This window comes from Camellia sinensis, chromosome 6, assembly GCF_055761805.1.
Source record: "Camellia sinensis isolate YWXY chromosome 6, ASM5576180v1, whole genome shotgun sequence".
NCBI lineage: Eukaryota > Viridiplantae > Streptophyta > Magnoliopsida > Ericales > Theaceae > Camellia > Camellia sinensis.
Window position 1 is genome coordinate 196,335,612 of NC_138966.1, and position 22,779 is coordinate 196,358,390.

General features: G+C 36.8%; 1 protein-coding gene across 1 annotated transcript in view; it reads left to right on the forward strand.

Annotated features, from left to right (window-relative positions):
* Positions 1 to 22,779, forward strand: part of LOC114313042 (PWWP domain-containing protein 1) — a 226,302-nt gene that overhangs the window by 140,184 nt on the left and 63,339 nt on the right. The gene's annotated exons all lie outside the window — the stretch shown is intronic.

The following is a 22,779-nucleotide window of genomic DNA, read 5'->3' on the forward strand; positions in this document are numbered from 1 at the left end:
GCTGCTGCTGACTTTATATTTGCAAGTAGGCTTATTATAATTACAAGTTCAAAAATGATATTCTTATATAACTTTATACAAAATTCATGACAAAAATGATGTGGCAGTGTTATTTGTGAAATTTTGAGGACAATGGTAGTTGTTTTCATTGGAAATGAGCGGATCACAAGAAACCACACCATTATGTATTGAAAATTTTGTACAAAAATTCTGAAAAGTTTAAAGGGATTCATATGAAAAGTTTGCTCTAATCTTTCTCCCTTTGAACTTTTGCCATTGTATTCTTAAAAATACTATGAAAATAAAATATGTAGATCAAATTTATTTTGGGTGTGGCCTACATTATATCAAATTTGAATTTAGTTGTTGTTGGAGATTTTAGTTTACATATTGATGAGTATTTGTATCACATATATGCTTGAGCCATTTCATGTTTATGTGATTGAGGTGTAACTAACCATGCACCCAAACTCATGAATTTGTTGGGTTTGCAAGATCTTTATGTGAGGCTTTGCATGTCTTACTAGGCAAGCCATGCTGTCAATTTTGAATGCATTCAGTGTTGAATCCAGCTCTTGTTCTTTGTATGTGTCCCATTCCACCATAAAGGGATTCATGTTTCATAGGGGGTGTTTGGCTAAGGTTTTTTTTGGCTTTTTGAGTTAAAATTCACAAAATGACAAAATAGATTAAAATAGTTAATAAGACAAAATGTCACATCAAATCCATAATCATCTTACTTTTTCTCTCACAAACATCACATCAAACTATAAAAAAATCAACTATCTTTTTAAACACAAAAATTTTAGCCTAATAAAATAGTTAAAAACTAAAATAACCTACTAAAATAGTAACTTTCCAAACACTTAAATAGTGTGTGCATGATAATTGACTTTAATTGCGTTTGAAGATTTATGGAGGGTGCATAAATGAGAATTTTGAACTTGTTTGATTGTGTTTTTGTTTTTTTAGTTTTTTGAAATATCACATTTATTTAGTTGAGTTTTTATGTGTTTTCTGAAAACGTTCAAAACTTAATTTTATAAAGAAGAAAAAATAAAAAGCCCTTACTGTTTTATAGGATTCAGCAATCCTCTACACAGACTTTTCTCGTCATCTAACCGTTAGGTATAGTAACTAAAATCCGTTTAATATAGCAACTGAAATTGGTTATGTCAGCAAATTTTGACCTCCAAATTACACTTATTCCTAAATATTCCGTCATCTAACTATTACATATAGTAACTGAAATTGGTTATGTCAGCAAATTTTGACCCCTAAATTACTCTTATTCTTAAATATTTCACCTTATTCCTACAACCAAACGCTCCACTACACGCCTATTCTTCTCCACTCTCTCTCTGCTCTGTTCCTTCACCCCTCTTCACACAACAGAAACAGAGCACCACCTATTCTCTTCTCCCTTCCAAAATCTCTCTCTCTCTCTATATATATATACACATACATACACACATATACAGACATAATAGATCCATCATCAACTTCATCAATTCATAGACAAACCCACTTTGATTAACAAACCAATGACAAACCTAATTCATAAAAGGGAAAACAGAATTGAATTCACCCTCCTCTCAGAGTGATGCTCTCTTTATCAATCTTCCCAACACTCTCACTCACTCACTAACCCTCCTTTGAAATTATGCACATTACCTGTTTGAAAAAATGAAAGCATGGAGAAATTAGAAGGGAAAACATAGGGGAATGATAAGGTGATAGATAGATAGTTGAGGAGCTGCATAAGGAAGAAGTAGCAACAATAATCATTGATTGAATTGGAAATTAGGGTTGTTTCTGGATTAGATTCAGGTAATTAGTTATGTGTATCTTGGTGTATGCTTTTGTCATGGGAATAATACTACCACCCACCCTTATCATTCAAAATCGTCATTTATTATTCAGATTTATTCTATATATGCATATCGAGTAATATTACAAATCCACCTTTATTAATCCAAAAATTAATCTCTACTACACAATCATTTGTCTAAAAAATTTTGAGTGAATAAGTTTGGGTTAATAGAGTTTCCTATGAACCCTACACTACATAAATTTAATCCCCACAAAACAATCATTCGCTCAAAAAATTCTGGGAGATACATCTGGGTCAATAGAGTTTTCCTTATCATGGATATGGATAGTCTGTATCTATGTATGTAGGGAAAGACTGTGGTACACACTCTCTCAAAAGGTGTGTATCATATGTACTTTATAACTATAGAAAAAAAATGGCACAACTCTATAATTTTTGAGTCATAACTAAAAAAAAAGTCATAACTAAATATATAAAAAAAAAATCATAATCAAATATCTAAAAATAATGTCATAACTAAAGAAAAAAAATGACGTAGCTAATAGTACATATAGTATAGAATGTGTATAATAGAATTCTCCTAAACATCAAAACCAAACAAGTTGATTAGTTTCATTCTGCCATTTCTAGATGGCTTGTTTAACATGTACTAGCTACAAGGTAATCCTGTTGTTTCCACTGTAAGTTTCCTAAACATTACTTAGGATTATTGGTCTTTTTGTATTCTCCATGATTGAAATCCAGAAAATTTGAATAATCACTGTGGCATTTAAATTGAACATATTACGGGCAAATGGTCATGTCGGACTTTTGTACCCAACCAAAATAGCAGGGACTAAAATGTTCTGAAGTTAAATGAACAACACTCTGTATTTTGAGTTTTTTCCTCTTCCAAATCCCTTTAATGGCTCATCTTCAAATCTTGTGCATATACTTGCCCAGAATTTTGTTGGTTTTTGATTGAACAACACTTCACATTGTAGCCTTTTACTTCTCTCACTTACAGGGCTTTTTTTTTGTTGTTTAAAGCTCCATTGAGTGGTCATCCAATGATCAGTGAAAGCCTAGGCAAACGCAAGGCCTTTGAATACAGGGTAAAAGTCAAGGACCAACAAAAAAGAAAAAAATCTCTTTCCAGACAGAGCAATGATCAGAAAACTTCAAAAGTGCCAAAATTTGGCAAGGCCAGTATTTGTATCTCATAAAATAGAGTTCCACCAGTTTCTATGAAGCCTAATTTTTGGGGAAATTAGGATATAGATGTGAACGTCGGGAAAGGACCAAAAAAATTAAAACTGTAAAATTTTACAATTTTTACTACCTATAACTAAAACTCGAAAACTTGTTCAGAACTTGAAATTTTTTTCTATTATAACAGGAAAATAGAAGTGTATAGCATAGAAAAAGTAAAAAAATTGAGAGATCAAAGGAAAGAGTCAGATATAAAGAGAGACTTGTGCTCCAACAACTATTTTTTATTTAGATCTAATAGATCTGAGTAGATCTACTCATCTTCTTCATCAAAAACTCATCCCCTTCACCGTCGGTAAGCATGAAGCAAGGAGTCGGTACTCGGTGGTTGCTAGTGAGCTCCAATCAATGGTGGTTGCCGGTCACCGATAACTATAGATTAGAAAGAGAAAGAAAAAAAGAAAAAAAGGGAAGATGTGGTCGTGGTCATTGTTGATATTAGAGAAAGAGAGATAAAGAAAAGAAACAAAGTGCAGGAAAAAAAGAGAAGATAAATAGATAGTACTTTTAAACCTATCTAAAAGGTTTTAGAATTAAATAGAATAGACACTTTTTAAGAAAAACTTGTGAGTAATTTGTCCAAGCCAAAAAAAATAAAAAAATAAAAACATAGATACAAAAGTAGGCCAACAACTCAGCCCACTAGAACGTCCATGCTAAGCCAATGAACAAGGCTTGGGCCCTGGAGTTTTCAGCCCTAGGCCACCCTGACCTGTTGAGAAAAAAGTCTGGCAGCCTCAGGCACCAATTTCATAGGGCTGCACCGGCCCTGACCAATTCCTACCCTATGCACCATATACATGGACCCTAGTCTACCTAAATCTAACTTTAAGCCCAAGGATTCTTTGTCCCCAAAACTTTCTACCCCCATGTTCCAAATCACTCACAACAATTGGATATGTCTTGGGATTCTCAAATCTTGGGATTTTCAAATGATCTGGATCCAATGGTTGTGAGTGATTTGAGACAGAGGGACAGGGATTTTTGGGGACAGAGGATCCTTACATTAAATACAAAGATATTGATAATATCAGACTATCTAAACTGCAAATCAAGCTTAATCAGCTAAACTATTGTGTCATTAAAATTTACGACTTTGATGTATACAAAACACCCCATTACAAAGATGAGCGAAAATTATAGCCGTCATTTTTGGGGCTTTTCCCAAACTAGGCCTAGGTATTAAGTTATTTCCCAAACTAAGCCTAGTTTGGCCGAATTTCCTAGAATAAGCTGAAGCGTGTTTACAAAATACGCTTTCAACTTGTTTCAGGCCCAGAAGGACAAAATAAATAAAATCATAAAAGCGTGGTTACAAAACACAACTTTAATTAATAAAACGTTGTTGCTATTAGCGTTTTCAGGTTTAAGTGAAAGTGCGATTTGGAAACACGCTTTCAAGAGAAAGCGTGATTTGTAACCATGCTTTCAAAGCAATATTTGTTTGTCCAGCATCTGAAATTAGTAAAAACCTGTTTATTATTATTATTATTTTAATTGATTTCTCTTCAATCCACATTCTATAATTCACTCAGTCATCTTTTAGATCTCTATATATAAATTATTCATATAAAATATTATATTGATAAACAATCTTAGTTACCAAATTTTATTATTTTAATATTTAAAAATAAATTATCTAATTTTAAAATTATGTTTGTCATCCATTTTTTTTTTTAAAAATGATAAAATTATATATACGATTATCAGATCAATTTGATAAAATATTTGTTTGTCTAGCATCTGAAATTAGTAAAAAAATGTTTATTATTATTATTATTATTTTGATTGTTTTCTCTTCAATCTACATTCTATAATTCACTCAGTCATCTTTTAAATCTCTATATATAAATTATTCATATAAAATATCATATTGATAAACAATCTTAGCTACCAAATTTTATTATTTTAATATTTACAAATAAATTATCTAATTTTAAAATTATGTTTCTCATTCATTATTTAAAAAAAATATGATAAAATTATATATACAATTATCAGATCAATTTGATATTTACGTAAATAATTTATATATAACATTTTTAAAAAATAAACAACATGAATTGTCTAAAGAGTTGTGATTAAGAGCCTAAAACAAGAGTTCTGATTTAAGCTCTAATGATGTGGCATAAAAAAATAAAAAGAAAACCACTAACAAGCAAGCATAAACATCATATCACATGGTGCATCCCACCATTAAAGCTCCTCCTAGAGCTCTAAAATTAAAACTCTCAATCATTTTTGTTGTCTAAATCAGATGTGTGACCATACATCTTGCAAATAAATGAAAGTAAAAGTAAAATGATTAATGACGCAGTTCTGACATTGTCACACTATTATTGAACATGAGAACTATATACAAGTAAGAGTTTGAAAAAAAACAATCAACACATGGAGGGGTATAAATAATACTTACATCTCTACAATTTTTCATTTACAACCCACCGTAAACACACTTATATCCTCCAAGTGTTAATAATTTTTTTTTTCTCTTTTTTCTACCTAAATGTAATCCCCTTATTGAAAAATTCGAAAACCCAAAATGAAGAGATTCTCTCAACAACTTTCTGAGTAGCCAAACAGTACCAGTTGGTACTCGCATAATGTGTTATATTATGAATTTAAATAAAAAGAAAAACAATGTTTAAATAGTACATCTTAATGTGTATGTAGAAGAGAAAAAATTGAATACACACAAAATTTAATAGTACATACTAATGTGTAAACATAGAAAAAAAAAGAGAAAAGATTAGGTACACACCTAATATTAATGTGTGTTTGGGAGAGGAAAGAGGGAAAAAAAAAATGCTAGACCCCAAATATTTTACCAAATGTTCTATCGATTGTATTACATGGGTATGGGACCCAGACCATGTGGGTTCCATGTGGGTCTCACACCCATGTGAAACATTTAGTAAAATATTTGCTAAAACATTTGGGGTCCGTAGTATTACTTAGAGAAAAAAGATTAGGTACACATATAACCTTTGACATAGTGCACAAAGTGATTGCCCCGAGACTTAAACTCATAATCTCAGAGATTATTATACTAAGATTTTACCATTGAATTAATGATCACCACTTATGAATTTAAAAATATAAAAGTAAAAAAGAATATGAAAAATAAAAATTAAATATTTGCTTAATTTACCTTATTATTTTGTTTTTTTTTTAATTTTTATTTAAATTTATAATTCAAATATAATTTAAAAAAGATCGATGATGGACAAAAATAAAAACAACAAATAAAAAATTAAAAATTAAAAAAGAAGAAGAAAATAATGGCCTCGAGACACGCACCCACTCCAGAGAACATTTTGCGCAGTTTCAAAGAAATTTTCTCGGGGCTTTTCCCAAACTAAGCCCCTATACTAATTTATTTTCCAAACTAAGCCTACTTTCGCAGAATTTTCCAAACTAAATAGTTGTTGTTCCCTTAAATATTTGTTGCCAAGAAATATTTAAATAAAACTTCACACAACATATACAAAGTATCTAATTTGCTAATTACTACTACGAACAGGGAAACAAAATAAAGGTATGACTATAACACTTATAACACTTCAGAACGACGTTGCGAGTTCAAACATAAGTATCCCACAAAAATAATTTGTGGAAACATTCAACATAACACTGTACATAAAATAAAGCGACGAGTGCAATACTTAACAGTTACATAGACAAATATTTGACAAACCTTTCACAAACTCATTGTCGAAAGAGTTATTTTAATACACACAATACATAATTATGGATAACCTAATATAATTTAGTAGATAGATAGACACCTAATCCTCACTCAAATCGGCAATCTCAAAGTCTGAACAATCTAAGAGCTCAGGGTTAGAGAAAAGTGCAGGATCCTCCTTGATAGCCTCACCATTTGGTGTTGTTCTGTTCTTCTTGGCATCCGACTTAAGTATAGATAGTTTCATATCGCGGGCTAACCTGCATTTGAGAAATCTCACGTCGAAGTCTTTCACATAGTCGATCAACATTATCTGGATCTTCCTTTTGGATCTCAACTAAACACGCTTTCGGCACCTTCAGTAGATTTTCCCGACATAATCTTTCCATTTGCACTTGCTGTATAAATAGTGTGGGCCACTTCAGAAGTGTAGCGTCTGCTAAACCATATCCTATTTGATTATCAGATGGATCCTCCACGAAACCACATGGATCTTGATAGTATTTGGGCATGACAAAATGTCTCTTCCCAAACCTATCATGATAAGCACAAGAGGCATCTAACAAAGAAAATGGTGTTTCATCTTCAGCATCGCCACTTCCCCTTCCCGTTCGGCTTGAACTCTCACCTCTTTCGAAGTTCCTACCCCTGCGAGTCCCCTTCCTGTTCCTCTTCCTCGTCATGAACTCTTACCTCTGCGATTCCTACCCCCTGTCGTGAATCTATACTCCATTTGATTTTTTCTCAATAACTGAATGATAGTTTCCTAGAGCAAACTGAGTGGAAAGGTTGTGTGTTTACCATCACTCCTTCAGTCCTTTATATAGTTGTTTGTCAACACTATTGCCATGTGGTCGTATTGTAACGCCCTCAAAAATATACCTATTATACATATATCATAGACATACATTATTTAAAGAAAACACTATAATAATTCATTATAATATCCATCAGAGTCTTACTAAACAAAAGCATTACATGTAACATCAAAGTAAATGCCCTACCGGCTTACATCTTTCCAAGCCAACACTTGGACACAAAGTATGAGTTCTAACTCAAATATAAATAAAGCCCTAAGCTTGAGTGTTTACATGTACTAACAATGAAAAACAAATAACTAAAAATAGTCTTCAAAATCCAAGTCCTTCCAAGCTAAGTCCTTGGAGGTAGCTTATCACCTGAACCTGAAAATGATGTTCCCATAAAGGGTGAGCCACAGCCCAGTGGAAATATACTAAACCACATATAAGCAATGAATAAAGCAATAGCATTCAACAGATGGTTAACCAAGATCATCAATTACTTCATTTTACAGTCTCATGACACTATTGTCTAAGACACGTCTTACTTTCTAATTTTATCAACAAGGCTCAGAACCTGGTCAAACTTATAACAGTGAATTACATATATCATATTCACATCCTTCCAATATCAACAACAAATGAGACTCAAGCTCAAATCAAAACACTTCATACTTCCAGATTGATACACATTTTAGTGCTGTATCAATAAAACACTTCTATATAAATAAGCACACATAAAAGTGATGCTAATGGAGTCCATCCCCTATCTCCTCCCAAACAAAATCCGGTTTAGAGGTCCATCCCCTATCTTCCCCTAAACCGTGGAGTACATCCCCTATCTCCTCCCACACAAAACAATTTATGCAAATGCAATGCTCAATCAATACACGTATTTTCTGTATCAATGCAATAGTCAAAATTAATGACTTAACCAATGTGATTAGTTTCAGTTATTCCTAATCCACATGCAATGTCTACAACAATCACGACTATCCTCCACCGATAGCCCAAAACAGTTATTTCTAAACTGAAAATAACTATGTCAACAATTCAATAGACAAATGATTCAAATTATCCAACTACGCCATTTAATCAATGAATTCCCCAATTCCATGAATTTAACCATCTTTTCCCAATTCCATGAATTAATTATACAAATTAATTTAATAATACAACTAGGGTTTTTCCCAAAATTTACCAAAGTATCCCCAACATATCAAAATACCAAAACTTAGAACAAAACCTATAAAATGGAGTAGGAAATCCCTACCTCGAAGAAAACAACCCAACTGGTGAAGACAGAGATGAGTGCCCAAATACTAATGTGCTCCAAGTCGCCAAATGTTCAGATTAAATGAAAGCCCTCGACTCCCTCTATATTTTTAATAAAGCAACTAGGGTAGAAACACCCTCTAAATAGATCAAATCTAAGAAAGAAGGTGAATAGGGAGAGAGAGAAGTCGGACCTAGGGTTTGGAATCAAAAGAAGATGAAAAAGACTGATCAAATCCCGCTGCTGTGTATATAAACTAGACAGGCTCGCTCGAGCGAAGACTTGGTCGCTCGAGCTACCAGACACAGAGAAGCTACGCTCGAGCCAAGGAAGCCTTGCTCGAGCCAACAACCCAACAGCTCGCTCGAGCGAAAGAAAACTCGATCGAGCAAAGAACTCAAACCCTTAGGTCTGTAACCAGACACACGCTCGAGCGAAGGAACTATCGCTCTAGCGAAGAATGAACTAACTCGCTCGAGCGAAGAAAAGCTCGCTCGAGCCAAGAATGCACAGCTACAGGTCCTAAATCAGACGCAATCCTCTCGCTCGAGCTACCCACCCCGGCTCAAGCGAAGAACCAAAAAATAACAGCTCGCTCGAGCGACAAACTCCTCGCTCGAGCGAAGATCCAAAATTCTGGACAACAACACTTGGTTTCTAAACCCAACCAACCTGAAACAAACCTGCCCAACACATCCTATAAGTCCAAATAAGAAAATAAGGGACAACAACAACAATTATACAATGACAGAATCTACAGAACCTAAGTCCAGATACAATAATCAAATGGGAGAAGACCGGGGTCACTATAACCTCCCCCCCTTCAAGGAATTTCATCCCTGAAATTAAGCATAAGTTTTTGAAAACAGATTCTTTTTTTTTTTTTACAATTCATTAGTAAACATCTTGACCCAAAACTAGTCATTTCATCTCTTTATCAAGAGGCATCTCACATTAAATATATAACACAACATATATCTCAACCTGAATCATTATTATGTATTATTCCTTTCAATGTTAACAATTCCCATATCATATTCCATCGCATGATATATACAACCCATTCAACAATGTACTCAACAGATGCAATATTACACTAAACTTCTATAATGAAGCAAGTTTCAAGATACACCCATTTACTAATACAACTCAATGTTTTACAACTTAAGACATATATAAAGCTCTTAAGTTCAACAATATAACAGAATCTAATTATAAGATTACAAATCAACAAACATGTCCGGATATTTCTGGCGGACTTCCAACTCACGTTCCCAAGTGGCTTCCTCCACTCCGTGGTGTTTCCACAAAACTTTGACCAAAGGGATGGTTTTGCCTCGCAAAACTTGATCCCGCCTATCCAAGACCCGAACCGGTCTCTCCTCATACGAAACATCCTCATCAATCACTAAATCAGTCCAATCCAACACATGTGATGGATTCGGCTCATACTTCCGAAGCATACTCACATGAAACACATCATGTACTCCGGACAACTGCGGTGGTAAAGCTAAACGATAAGCAGCCTCGCCAATCCTCTCAAGGATCTCAAATGGACCAATGAACCGAGGGGACAACTTCCCGCTCTTCCCAAATCTCATCAAACCCCGTCTAGGTGATATCTTCAGAAAAACATGATCACCCACCTCAAACACCAAAGATCTCCTCCTACGGTCGGCATAAGATTTCTGACGACTCTGGGCTGTAACAAGTCTCTTACGGATAAGCTCAACTTTCTCCGTCGTTTCCCTCACCAACTCCGGACCCAACAGAGGTGCATCACCCACCTCGGCCCAACACACAGGAGATCTACACGGTCGGCCATACAAGGCCTCAAACGGTGCCATACCGATACTAGACTGGAAACTGTTGTTGTAGGCAAACTCCACCAACGGCAAGTGCCTCTCCCATGACCCACTAAAGTCTAGAACACAACCCCGAAGCATATCCTCAAGGATCTGAATAGTACGCTCGGACTGCCCGTCAGTCTGAGGATGGTAAGCCGTGCTAAAGGTCAACTTAGTGCCTAAGGCACGCTGCAAACTCTGCCACAACCTGGCAGTAAAACGAGGATCTCTATCTGAGACGATCGTCACTGGAACCCCGTGTAACCTCACTATATCCCGAATGTACAAGTCGGCAAGATGATCTACCGAATCTCTCATGTTAATCATATTATTTAATTTTGATGATGTCTAAAATATATTAGTTAATATACATATTATTTGACACAAATTATTATCTTTTTAAAATATATATATTTGTTAAATATTATTTAAATAAAATAATATTATCTTTTTAAAATATATATGTTAAATATTATTTTAAATATTTTCAAAAACTTTACTATTCACTTTTTGAAAAATAGGGTTAATTACTATTCATCTTTTGACAAATCGATTAATTATATTATTTTGACAAAAATGATTATTTTAAATATTTTCAAAAACTTTACTATTCACTTTTTGAAAAATAGGGTTAATTACTATTCATCTTTTGACAAATTGATTAATTATATTATTTTGACAAAAATGATTGATTGGTTGTATTATTTTGACAAATTTGATATTTATGGGTTGTCTTATTTTGACAAAATTAATATGGAGTGGTAAAATATATTTAGTTTAAAATCTTTACAACATATACAATATTTTAAAGAGGACATATATTTTCAGATCCATCATAAATATTATTTATAGAGATTTTTCTGTATGCAAAATTTTGATCAGAACTTATATAACATTATATGCAGAATACATCACGTGCGCTATTAAATTTTTTACACTACATTAATTATATCATATTATAATTAAACAAGAAGAACAAGATGGAGTTATGTATATATGTATATATATATGTGTATATATATTATAAACTAGATGGAGAAAATTATTTGTTTGTTTGAAAGTTGTGAACTTTGTATTAAATTGTCTACAAAAACGGTGGCTCCATGTTTGAAAAAAACAAGAAGAAAAAATCAATCTTATTTTTATCTATTTAATTCTTATCATTTGCTGACTATTTAAATTTAAGGAGTGTGCTTATGTAAGCAATGACATCAAGAGCCTGCTTATGTAAGCGATGACATCAGGAGCGTGCTTATGTAAGCGATGACGTCAGGAGCGTGCTTATGTAAGCCATGACGTCAGCAAGGAGTGTCCAACGGGCATATTTTTGTGTATAAATAGAAGTGTTGGATGTGGAGAAAAACCAAGAACTTGAAGAGAAAATATTTCTGTGAGCTCCAAAATTCTGAGTATTCTGCTCTTTCACTTTCATATCTAAGTCTAGCTTTTGTTCTTACACTTTCATATCTACTCTTTGTGAGAGAATTATTGTAAAAGTGGGTTCAATTACCACTTATTCTTATTCCTTATTTTTGTGAGAGATTTTGTAAGGGTAAGGCATTTATTGTTGAGTGAGGCTCAATAGATAAGAGTAAGTCCTGTGCCAAATCCACAAGCTTGGTGGTGTATTTATTCAATTGATAGTAAAGAAATTCTCAAGGAGGTTCCTTGGGGAGTGGACGTAGGCCTGGCGTGCCGAACCACTATAAATCGCAGTGTTTGATTTTCTCTCTCTATCTCTTCTACTTTTATATTGATAATTATTATTCTGTTTTTTTTATTTATTAAAATTCTGAATATTGTGTTATTTTTAATATTGTGAAATTTTTTAATAACCCAATTCACCCCCCCTCTTGGGTTGCCTATCTGGGATAACATCTCACGCGCATAAGAATGAAGTGCGCCGACTTAGTCAACCGGTCTACAACCACCCAAATAGTATCACTACCTCGCTGAGTCCTCGGAAGACCCACAACGAAGTCCATAGTGACGTGTTCCCACTTCCACTCGGCAATAGGCAAGGGTTGCAACAAACCCGCTGGCCTCTGATGTTCGGCCTTCACTTGCTGACAAGTAAGGCACTTTGATACGAAAGTTGCCACATCTTTCTTCATACCCCGCCACCAGAACTGGCGATCCAAATCCTGATACATCTTAGTGCCTCCCGGATGCACCGCAAGGCGTGAATGATGAAAAACTCGGAGTACCTCCTCTCGACAAGACTCTGGCACAAACAGACGGTCTCGGTATCTCACACTGAGGTCGGGATACACTGCCAAACCTTTCTCAACCTTCCCACCAGAAATCTTCTCACGGAGGGTTTCTACCTCAAGGTCACCCCTCTGAGCCTCTAACACTCGAGTCACGAGTGTAGGCTGTACAACAACAGAAAACAAGGCCGCAGCCTCTACGGATTCGCCCAAAAGTAAGTCGAACTCCCCAAGTGTACCCAACATCTCCCATTCTCGGATGGCTATACCAGCTATGACACCAACAGGTTTTCTGCTAAGGGCATCGGCCACCACATTGGCCTTTCCCGGATGATAATGCAACTCAAAGTCATAATCCTCTATAAATTCCATCCACCTCCTCTGCCTCAAGTTCAAATCTTTCTGTGTAAACAAATATTTCAGACTCTTATGATCCGAGAACACCTCGAACCTCTCACCATAAAGATAATGCCTCCAAATCTTCAAGGCAAATATCACAGCTGCTAACTCTAGATCATGCGTAGGGTAATTCTGCTCGTGAACTTTCAACTGACGTGAGCCATAGGCAACTACTTTCCCTTCTTGCATTAACACACAACATAGACCCGCTCGTGAGGCATCACAATAGACTGCATAACCCAACCCTCTCTCTGGAATAATCAATACTGGAGCGGTGGTCAGTCTAACTTTTAACTCCTGGAACGACTTTTCACAAGTCTCACCCCATACAAATTTGACTTCCTTCCGAGTCAGTCTAGTCAATGGTGACGCTAACCTGGAGAAATCTTTCACAAACCGACGGTAATACCCAGCTAATCCCAGAAAATTGCGGATCTCAAACACACTCTTAGGCTGTGCCCAATCCTGCACTGCCTCAACCTTGGATGCATCAACAGACACTCCTTCCCCGGATACCACGTGGCCTAAGAATTTGACTTCCCTCAGCCAGAACTCACACTTCCCAAACTTGGCATACAGCCTATGGGCTCTAAGTAACTCAAGCACCACTCTCAAGTGTTCCTCGTGCTCCTCCTCAGAAGGCGAATAGATAAGGATATCATCCACAAAAACAACTACAAACCGATCCAAGAATTTCCGGAAGATCCGATTCATCAAATCCATAAAAACTGCCGGTGCATTGGTGAGCCCAAATGGCATCACCAGAAACTCATAGTGGCCATACCGTGTACGGAATGCCGTCTTCGGAATATCCTCCTCCCTGACCCTCAACTGGTGGTAACCCGATCTCAAGTCTATCTTAGAGAAACAACGGGAACCCTTCAACTGGTCAAACAGATCATCTATACGAGGCATAGGGTACTTATTCTTAACCGTAGCCCAATTCAATTTCCGGTAATCTATACAAAGTCTCAAAGCACCACCTTTCTTTTTAACAAAGAGGGCCGGTGCTCCCCACGGCGAAACACTAGGACGTATAAAGCCCTTTTCTAGCAACTCCTGGAGCTGAATCTTCAACTCAACTAACTCGGCTGGGGCAAAACAATAAGGTGCCATAGAAATCGGCGCCGTGCCGGGCACTAGGTCAATAGAGAACTCAATCTCTCGATGCGGTGGCAAACTAACAAGATCCTCGGGAAAGACATCCGAGTACTCACAAACCACCCTTGGCAACACAATCTGAGACTCATCATCCTCACTAATCGAAAGGTTAGCAAGTAGACCACTAAGCTCACTCCGTCCTCGTGGAACATACCCCGGTGGCAACACATTACCCACCCGGTCCCCCAGAAAATGAAAATACTCTCCGCTCACGGTACAACAAGTGACCCTCTGGCGGTAGCAATCAATAACTGCCCGGTATGACGATAACCAGTCCATACCCAAAATAACATCAAAACCTCTCATAGGCATAACTACAAAGGAAAATGGGATTCTATGGTAATCAACCTCTATATCACAACCCCTAACACCGTGTTTCAAAATCAATTCACCCCCAAGAGGTGACACTACACAAATAGGAGATGCTAACTGTGCTAACTCCAACTCCAAAACAGATGCAAATGCAGCAGACACAAAGGAATGAGATGCACCCGTATCAATCAAAACATTAGCAACCGAGTTGCAAAACAAGAAGGTACCTCTCACAACTGATGGTGCCGGTACAAGATCCTGCGCGGTAACAGCGTACACGCGCCCAGACGACCTCTGATCAATCTGCTCACCCCTAGGAGCATAAGATTGCTGCACTGACTGGGACGATGAAGCCCCCTGATTGGCCCTCGAGGCCTGACCCGACTGAGCTGGCTGCTGACCCTGAATCTGCCTCAAACCAGATGCACCAGGTGTGCCACCCAACTGCGGGCAATACCTCTTCATATACCCTGGCTGACCACATTGATAACACGAGAGTGGCTGGCCTCTACCCTGACTTTGGCTCTGAGATCGAGCCGAAGATGATGCTGCTCTCTGCACTCCTCCCCTCTGAGGACACACTGGAGACTTGTGGCCCAGCTGGCCACACTTGAAGCAGGTAATGTCTCCCTGACTGCCTTTTCCCGAACTGGCACTCGGCACAGGAAAAGTCGATCTAGAAAAGCTACCCTGAGACTGCTGAGGATTAAAACCCTTCTGTCTCCTACCATCACTCTGACCATCCTGACTCCTTTTGGAGCCCTTCTGTCCTTCCTCCTCCTCCTGTATCATAATTTCCATGTGGGCTGCAGCATCAACCATACGCCCATAATCCCGAATCATAGTTCCCCCAACTCTCAACTTGAGGCCACGCCTCAACTTCTTCTCAAACTCAATACAACGGCGTTCCTCAAACGCCACCAACTCAGGTGCAAACCTGGACAAACTAGTAAATGCAGCCTCAAACTCGGCCACTGAAGAACTCGACTGCTTAAGTTGAGAAAACTAGTCTCTCAGCTTCTCCCTGACTGCTGGAGATAAGAACTTCTCCTGGAAAGCATTCACAAAAGCCTCCCATGTACCTCCTATACGACCCTTAGTAAACCTCCACCACTGACCCGCATCCCCCTTCAACTGGAAAGATGCCAAGGTCACTTTCAACCCCTCGTCTTCGATGCCAAGCATCTCAAACGTCATCATTGTCTGTTCGAGCCATTCATCTGCCTTAAGCGGCTCTTTAGGATCACCCACAAAATCATCCGGGTTAAACCGGAAGAATTCCCTCTTCAAAAAGGAAGGTCCTGCATCCGCAACAACAACCTGAGCTTGATTCTCAGCTCTGAGAATGCCTACTGACTCCCTGAATGCCCCTGCTATCTCTCGGGCTAGAGCGCCCATAGCCTGCTGGCCTACTGGCTCGGCCACATTGGCCTGGCCAATTCCCTCCTGAACTGCCGGAATCTCCTCTGGCACAGGCACCTCCTGCCTACCCGGCCTACCACGCCTACCGCGTCCTCGTCCTCGTCCTGACATCCTAATAAAGGAAGCAAAGACATTAGCACATTAACAAATGTGCTGAAGCTAAACACTCACGTCCTAATGCATTGGACAACAATAATTCATTCCACGTAAGCACATAATCACATAAGCACCTACGAATTTCATTCCCGAATAATGATAGTCCCAATGCGTTACTATAGTTCCGGTTGGAAGCAGCAGTGATCAAGTGCCTTTCCAACAAGACTACTAGAAACTCAAGGGTCCAATCATCATCCCAGAAACTACATTCCATACCCACATAATCACATAAACATGTTATCACATAAGCATATAACGTTACACTAAGTCTCTATCAAACGAGACGAACCCATTGTGATACTAATCACTTCCCACGTACCCAAAGTATTCAAACCCGGTACGCTCTGATACCAAGTTGTAACGCCCTCAAAAATATACCTATTATACATATATCATAGACATACATTATTTAAAGAAAACACTATAATAATTCATTATAATATCCATCAGAGTCTTACTAAACAAAAGCATTACATGTAACATCAAAGTAAATGCCCTACCGGCTTACATCTTTCCAAGCCAACACTTGGACCCAAAGTATGAGTTCTAACTCAAATATAAATAAAGCCCTAAGCTTGAGTGTTTACATGTACTAACAATGAAAAACAAATAACTAAAAATAGTCTTCAAAATCCAAGTCCTTCCAAGCTAAGTCCTTGGAGGTAGCTTATCACCTGAACCTGAAAATGATGTTCCCATAAAGGGTGAGCCACAGCCCAGTGGAAATATACTAAACCACATATAAGCAATGAATAAAGCAATAGCATTCAACAGATGGTTAACCAAGATCATCAATTACTTCATTTTACAGTCTCATGACACTATTGTCTAAGACACGTCTTACTTTCTAATTTTATCAACAAGGCTCAGAACCTGGTCAAACTTATAACAGTGAATTACATATATCATATTCACATCCTTCCAATATCAACAACAAATGAGACTCAAGCTCAAATCAAAACACTTCATACTTCCAGATTGATACACATTTTAGTGCTGTATCAATAAAACACTTCTATATAAATAAGCACACATAAAAGTGATGCTAATGGAGTCCATCCCCTATCTCCTCCCAAACAAAATCCGGTTTAGAGGTCCATCCCCTATCTTCCCCTAAACCGTGGAGTACATCCCCTATCTCCTCCCACACAAAACAATTTATGCAAATGCAATGCTCAATCAATACACGTATTTTCTGTATCAATGCAATAGTCAAAATTAATGACTTAACCAATGTGATTAGTTTCAGTTATTCCTAATCCACATGCAATGTCTACAACAATCACGACTATCCTCCACCGATAGCCCAAAACAGTTATTTCTAAACTGAAAATAACTATGTCAACAATTCAATAGACAAATGATTCAAATTATCCAACTACGCCATTTAATCAATGAATTCCCCAATTCCATGAATTTAACCATCTTTTCCCAATTCCATGAATTAATTATACAAATTAATTTAATAATACAACTAGGGTTTTTCCCAAAATTTACCAAAGTATCCCCAACATATCAAAATACCAAAACTTAGAACAAAACCTATAAAATGGAGTAGGAAATCCCTACCTCGAAGAAAACAACCCAAATGGTGAAGACAGAGATGAGTGCCCAAATACTAATGTGCTCCAAGTCGCCAAATGTTCAGATTAAATGAAAGCCCTCGACTCCCTCTATATTTTTAATAAAGCAACTAGGGTAGAAACACCCTCTAAATAGATCAAATCTAAGAAAGAAGGTGAATAGGGAGAGAGAGAAGCCGGACCTAGGGTTTGGAATCAAAAGAAGATGAAAAAGACTGATCAAATCCCGCTGCTGTGTATATAAACTGGACAGGCTCGCTCGAGCGAAGACTTGGTCGCTCGAGCTACCAGACACAGAGAAGCTACGCTCGAGCCAAGGAAGCCTTGCTCGAGCTAACAACCCAACAGCTCGCTCGAGCGAAAGAAAACTCGATCGAGCGAAGAACTCAAACCCTCAGGTCTGTAACCAGACACACGCTCGAGCGAAGAACGAACTAACTCGCTCGAGCGAAGAAAAGCTCGCTCGAGCCAAGAATGCACAGCTACAGGTCCTAAATCAGACGCAATCCTCTCGCTCGAGCTACCCACCCCGGCTCAAGCGAAGAACCAAAAAATAACAGCTCGCTCGAGCGACAAACTCCTCGCTCGAGCGAAGATCCAAAATTCTGGACAACAACACTTGGTTTCTAAACCCAACCAACCTGAAACAAACCTGCCCAACACATCCTATAAGTCCAAATGAGAAAATAAGGGACAACAACAACAATTATACAATGACAGAATCTACAGAACCTAAGTCCAGATACAATAATCAAATGGGAGAAGACCGGGGTCGCTATACGTATTAATGTGACTTAGATGAGTTCTGAAATGTGAGGAAAAAAACAAAGCATCTAAGTCGCGTTGTACAAAGTAACATGCCATTAAAAGTCCACATATTTATGAGTAATAAACAATCAATGCTAAACACACTCCATACAATCAGTACTTCAACCATCACTTGAAGGTGACTACTCACTTTTTCAAAAAAGACCAATCATTTGTACGCTGTTTACTGTGGCCATGTGAACTTGGCCATTTCATTAAGTCCTTTAATTTGTTATGTCTGTTAAAGTCACTACATCACTGAGAAATGTTGGACGTATCACTACGACGACTTTGACGAGACTACTCATTGTATGAAAAAAGCAAGAGGTCGTACCATAGCTACTGTGCCCATGTGAACTTCAGCAATTCATAATGGGATGAGGGGGTGTCAGAACAAAACAACAAAACAATTAGGCCCTTTGTGTTTAAATAGCCACCCTATGCAGCTTCAAATACATTCATAAACCTTGAAGAGAAAATATTATAGAGCTAGAATGTATTGAAGATTAATTTGTAGTAGAGTGCTTATAGATGGGTTTTTCGATGTATAGAACTTGAAAGTGTTACAGATAAAAGCTAGCCTAGTATGTAGACAAAAACAACACCGACTTAAATCAACACATAGTTAACTTGAAATTAAATTGGTTAAATTTGTCCAATTAAATTAAATTAAATATGTAAGGTGAAAAGTGAAATTAAATATATTGTCAAGGCAAAATAAATTGAATTATATTTGTAAGCGGAAAAGTGAAATTAAATTTCTAAGCGGATTTGAACTTTGCTTAAAACCTTCAGATATGCACTGAGTAGTCAATAAAAGTCAAAGTGACAACTCCTATAAAGTTGATGTATAGTTGTTTAGGTCATAAAGGTTGACGTGACAACTCTTTTACATTAATTTTAAACATACAGCTATCATGTGAACTTCCTGAAGTATCAGTACTTCATTGTCGGCATGTGAGTTTAGAGTTTATAAGACATGAATACTTGTGTCCATGTCCATTTTGAATTTGTGCATGTTGCAACAACTATGCATATGTGGTATAAATATCGCATTATACCACAACAAAAGTTTTATAGATATATCGAGCGATATCATCATGAGATATATGGTGGTTGATCTATATTCAGCAATGGGTCACCATTGGGTTGCAGATGGAGATGAATTTCAATACCCATTAAACTCAAATTTGCGTTACTCACATACTGATGTCAATACCATGAGAGCTGAGTTGGAATTTCGCATAACTCGAGCAAGCGTTCTCGTTGAGCTATGTCGTGAAGTCAATATTAAATTTCCTTGCCAGTTAGCCATGTGTATGCCAATTGACACTCCACAGTTATTGCAAAGGGCATTGCATCGTATCCGCGACAAAGTTAATCGCATAACCCAAAGTTTGCAAAGGTCTGAACTAATGAAGACCACAAATGAGCATGCCGAAGATGGGTTAATGGATGATGCGTACCAGTACTTCACCTACAGTATGGATGCTATGTATGAATCTCACATTGAGATGTCAAATGATGACGATAATGAATGAAATTGTTTGGATGAATGACCAAACCATTTATCTTGTAATGGATTTCTAATGCTTATCCACAACTTATCAATGAAAGGAGAAATTATAATAGTTTTTAAATAGTTCTTGTAATTCTACAAATAACAATTACCTTTGCTTTCTCTCCGTTATTGTTATTTTGAAGAACGCTAATTGAACTAGGCTTTCATGATTTTATGCATTATTGAAGTGGAATATAATGATGATACTGAATGAACTTGGTTGCATGTATGACCAAACGTTTTCATTCATTGTAATGGCTTTGCAATGCTTATACATGAGTTATCAATAGAAAGAGAAATTCGTAACGAATCTTGACATGTGTACTTATAAATGTAGTGATTTTATAAACTTCAGCTTCATATAACAAATAGTTGAAATACATCCATAGCCTAGATGAACAACAACATTGTCTTACACCCCAATAACGAAGATACGACACAACATACAAACATATATGAAAGATAAAGGTGTTTGATTTCTCATTCCTCATCTAACATGTAGTAGTCAGAGAGATATTTTTCATTGTTTAAGATATTATTTCGCTCAATCATTATCAATTCTCTATTGCTTGCTTCTGCTATTTCGGTGGCTAGCTGAAGCATGAAATGTCGACATCTCCACATCAACATTCTGTTGTTCTGCTTCTTAATTCTGCTAACTGCTTTTTCATAGTCATTCACATTTCATCTAGCCATGGTCAATGAACGACGATGAGGTACCGATGCCCCAAAGTTGCGTAGATCATTAAACAATCGTTCTTGCTCCGTTACCCTGAACGCCCATTCTGCTCGGATACCAACATAATAATCCTTCGAACTCGAGTACTTTTTGCTCTTATAGTCATAAGTAAATGGAGGTAGTAGCCACACTTTTGGATTTCTTTGACGGCGTGAACTTCCTACACCTCTTGAAGACATTGTTCATAAAAATAAAAAATAAAAAATAAAAAGAATAATAATTGTAGATATATTACTATTGTTATGACTTGAACAAACATCGTACTTGGGGTAGCACTATTTATAGACATGCAAAAGAGATGACATGGTGACAATAATTGAGATGTTGGAGCACTGTGGAAGAAGTGATCCCCGTGATATTATTTTATCTTATTCATTTCATGCAATCCTGAGTAATATGTTGTCCGTGGCTTTGTGTACCCGTGATGCAGTCACTTTGGCAGACTTAATCGCCATTCAATTCATTATAGTTGCTTTTCTGACACCCCTTATCCCACTATGACAAGCTCAAGTAACATGGCTTGTTTTGGTGTTGCAGTGAGTAATCGCATCGAACATGCACTTGCAAACCAAAATTACAATTTCATAAAGTTATAAACGAAAGCAGAAAATGAACGGACATGGTTGCCAGATAAAATAATAATTGTGGGTCATTTTTTTCATAATGCAATCCCTTCATATTCGAGTAGTGAGTTGTCAAATTAATCAATAATGCAGTGAGTTGTCACATCGCCACAATAAACTATTTTCTGATGCTTGCTTTTTTAATACACTAAGTAGTCACTTCGAACTAACAATTTTAGTACAAATTGGTGTTTGCAAAAAATTATAAATTAAATCATAAAATGAAACAGAGGCTTTAATTTTCTTTGTTTCAAAGCAATACTATTCATAAACAACTATGAAACAAAGTGCAGGTAAATACACAACCTTCTAACTCACTTCGACCTACAAAACTATCGTTGATTTTTTCACCAAAACAATGTTCAAAACAAAACAAAATAAAACAAAGTAGTTGCCTTTATGACACCTGTCATCCCACTACAAAACAAAATAATAAAATGGCCACCTAATATGTAAAGAAGATTGGCACTGCAGCCTATATTTTATCTTATTTCACTTTACGAAACTTCACAGTCATCCCATTTTCTCCTCTTTGCATTTTCATCTTCTTTTTTTATTGGGTAAATTACACTTACCTCCCTTGAGATTTTTGACAAATACAGAAATCTCTCTTGTAATTTTAATAATTACATAAATCTCCCCTACTTTAACTGACAATATCAAGATTCTCTCATTTTTGTACTGTTGTCCACCCAACTAACAGAAGCTGCTGATGTCATCAAAAATAAATACTGAAATGCCCATAATACCCTCAAGTGTCTTGAAATGCCCATGAGCTAAGTTACATGAGATAAAATCGAAATTATTTTCTCAGTCGCAGACAGCACTGTGAAACACACCCACAGTCAAGTAAGAAGATGTAGAACATGTACCTTAGTCAAAAACTTCTATTGCTTGGGGTTCTTCCAATACTGAGGGGAGTAAAGTTGAAATACAATCTCAAACCGGACATGAGAATAAGTCACCCACTAATATCTAGAGGTGTAATAAAAATATTGAGTCCAATAGTGGCAATGAGTGGGCTGTTGGAAAAAAATTAGATTTTGGGGAATGGCACAATATGAAAGGCAAATGGCTGAGGGTCCAGTAGATGAGGTTGGGGTTCTTCGA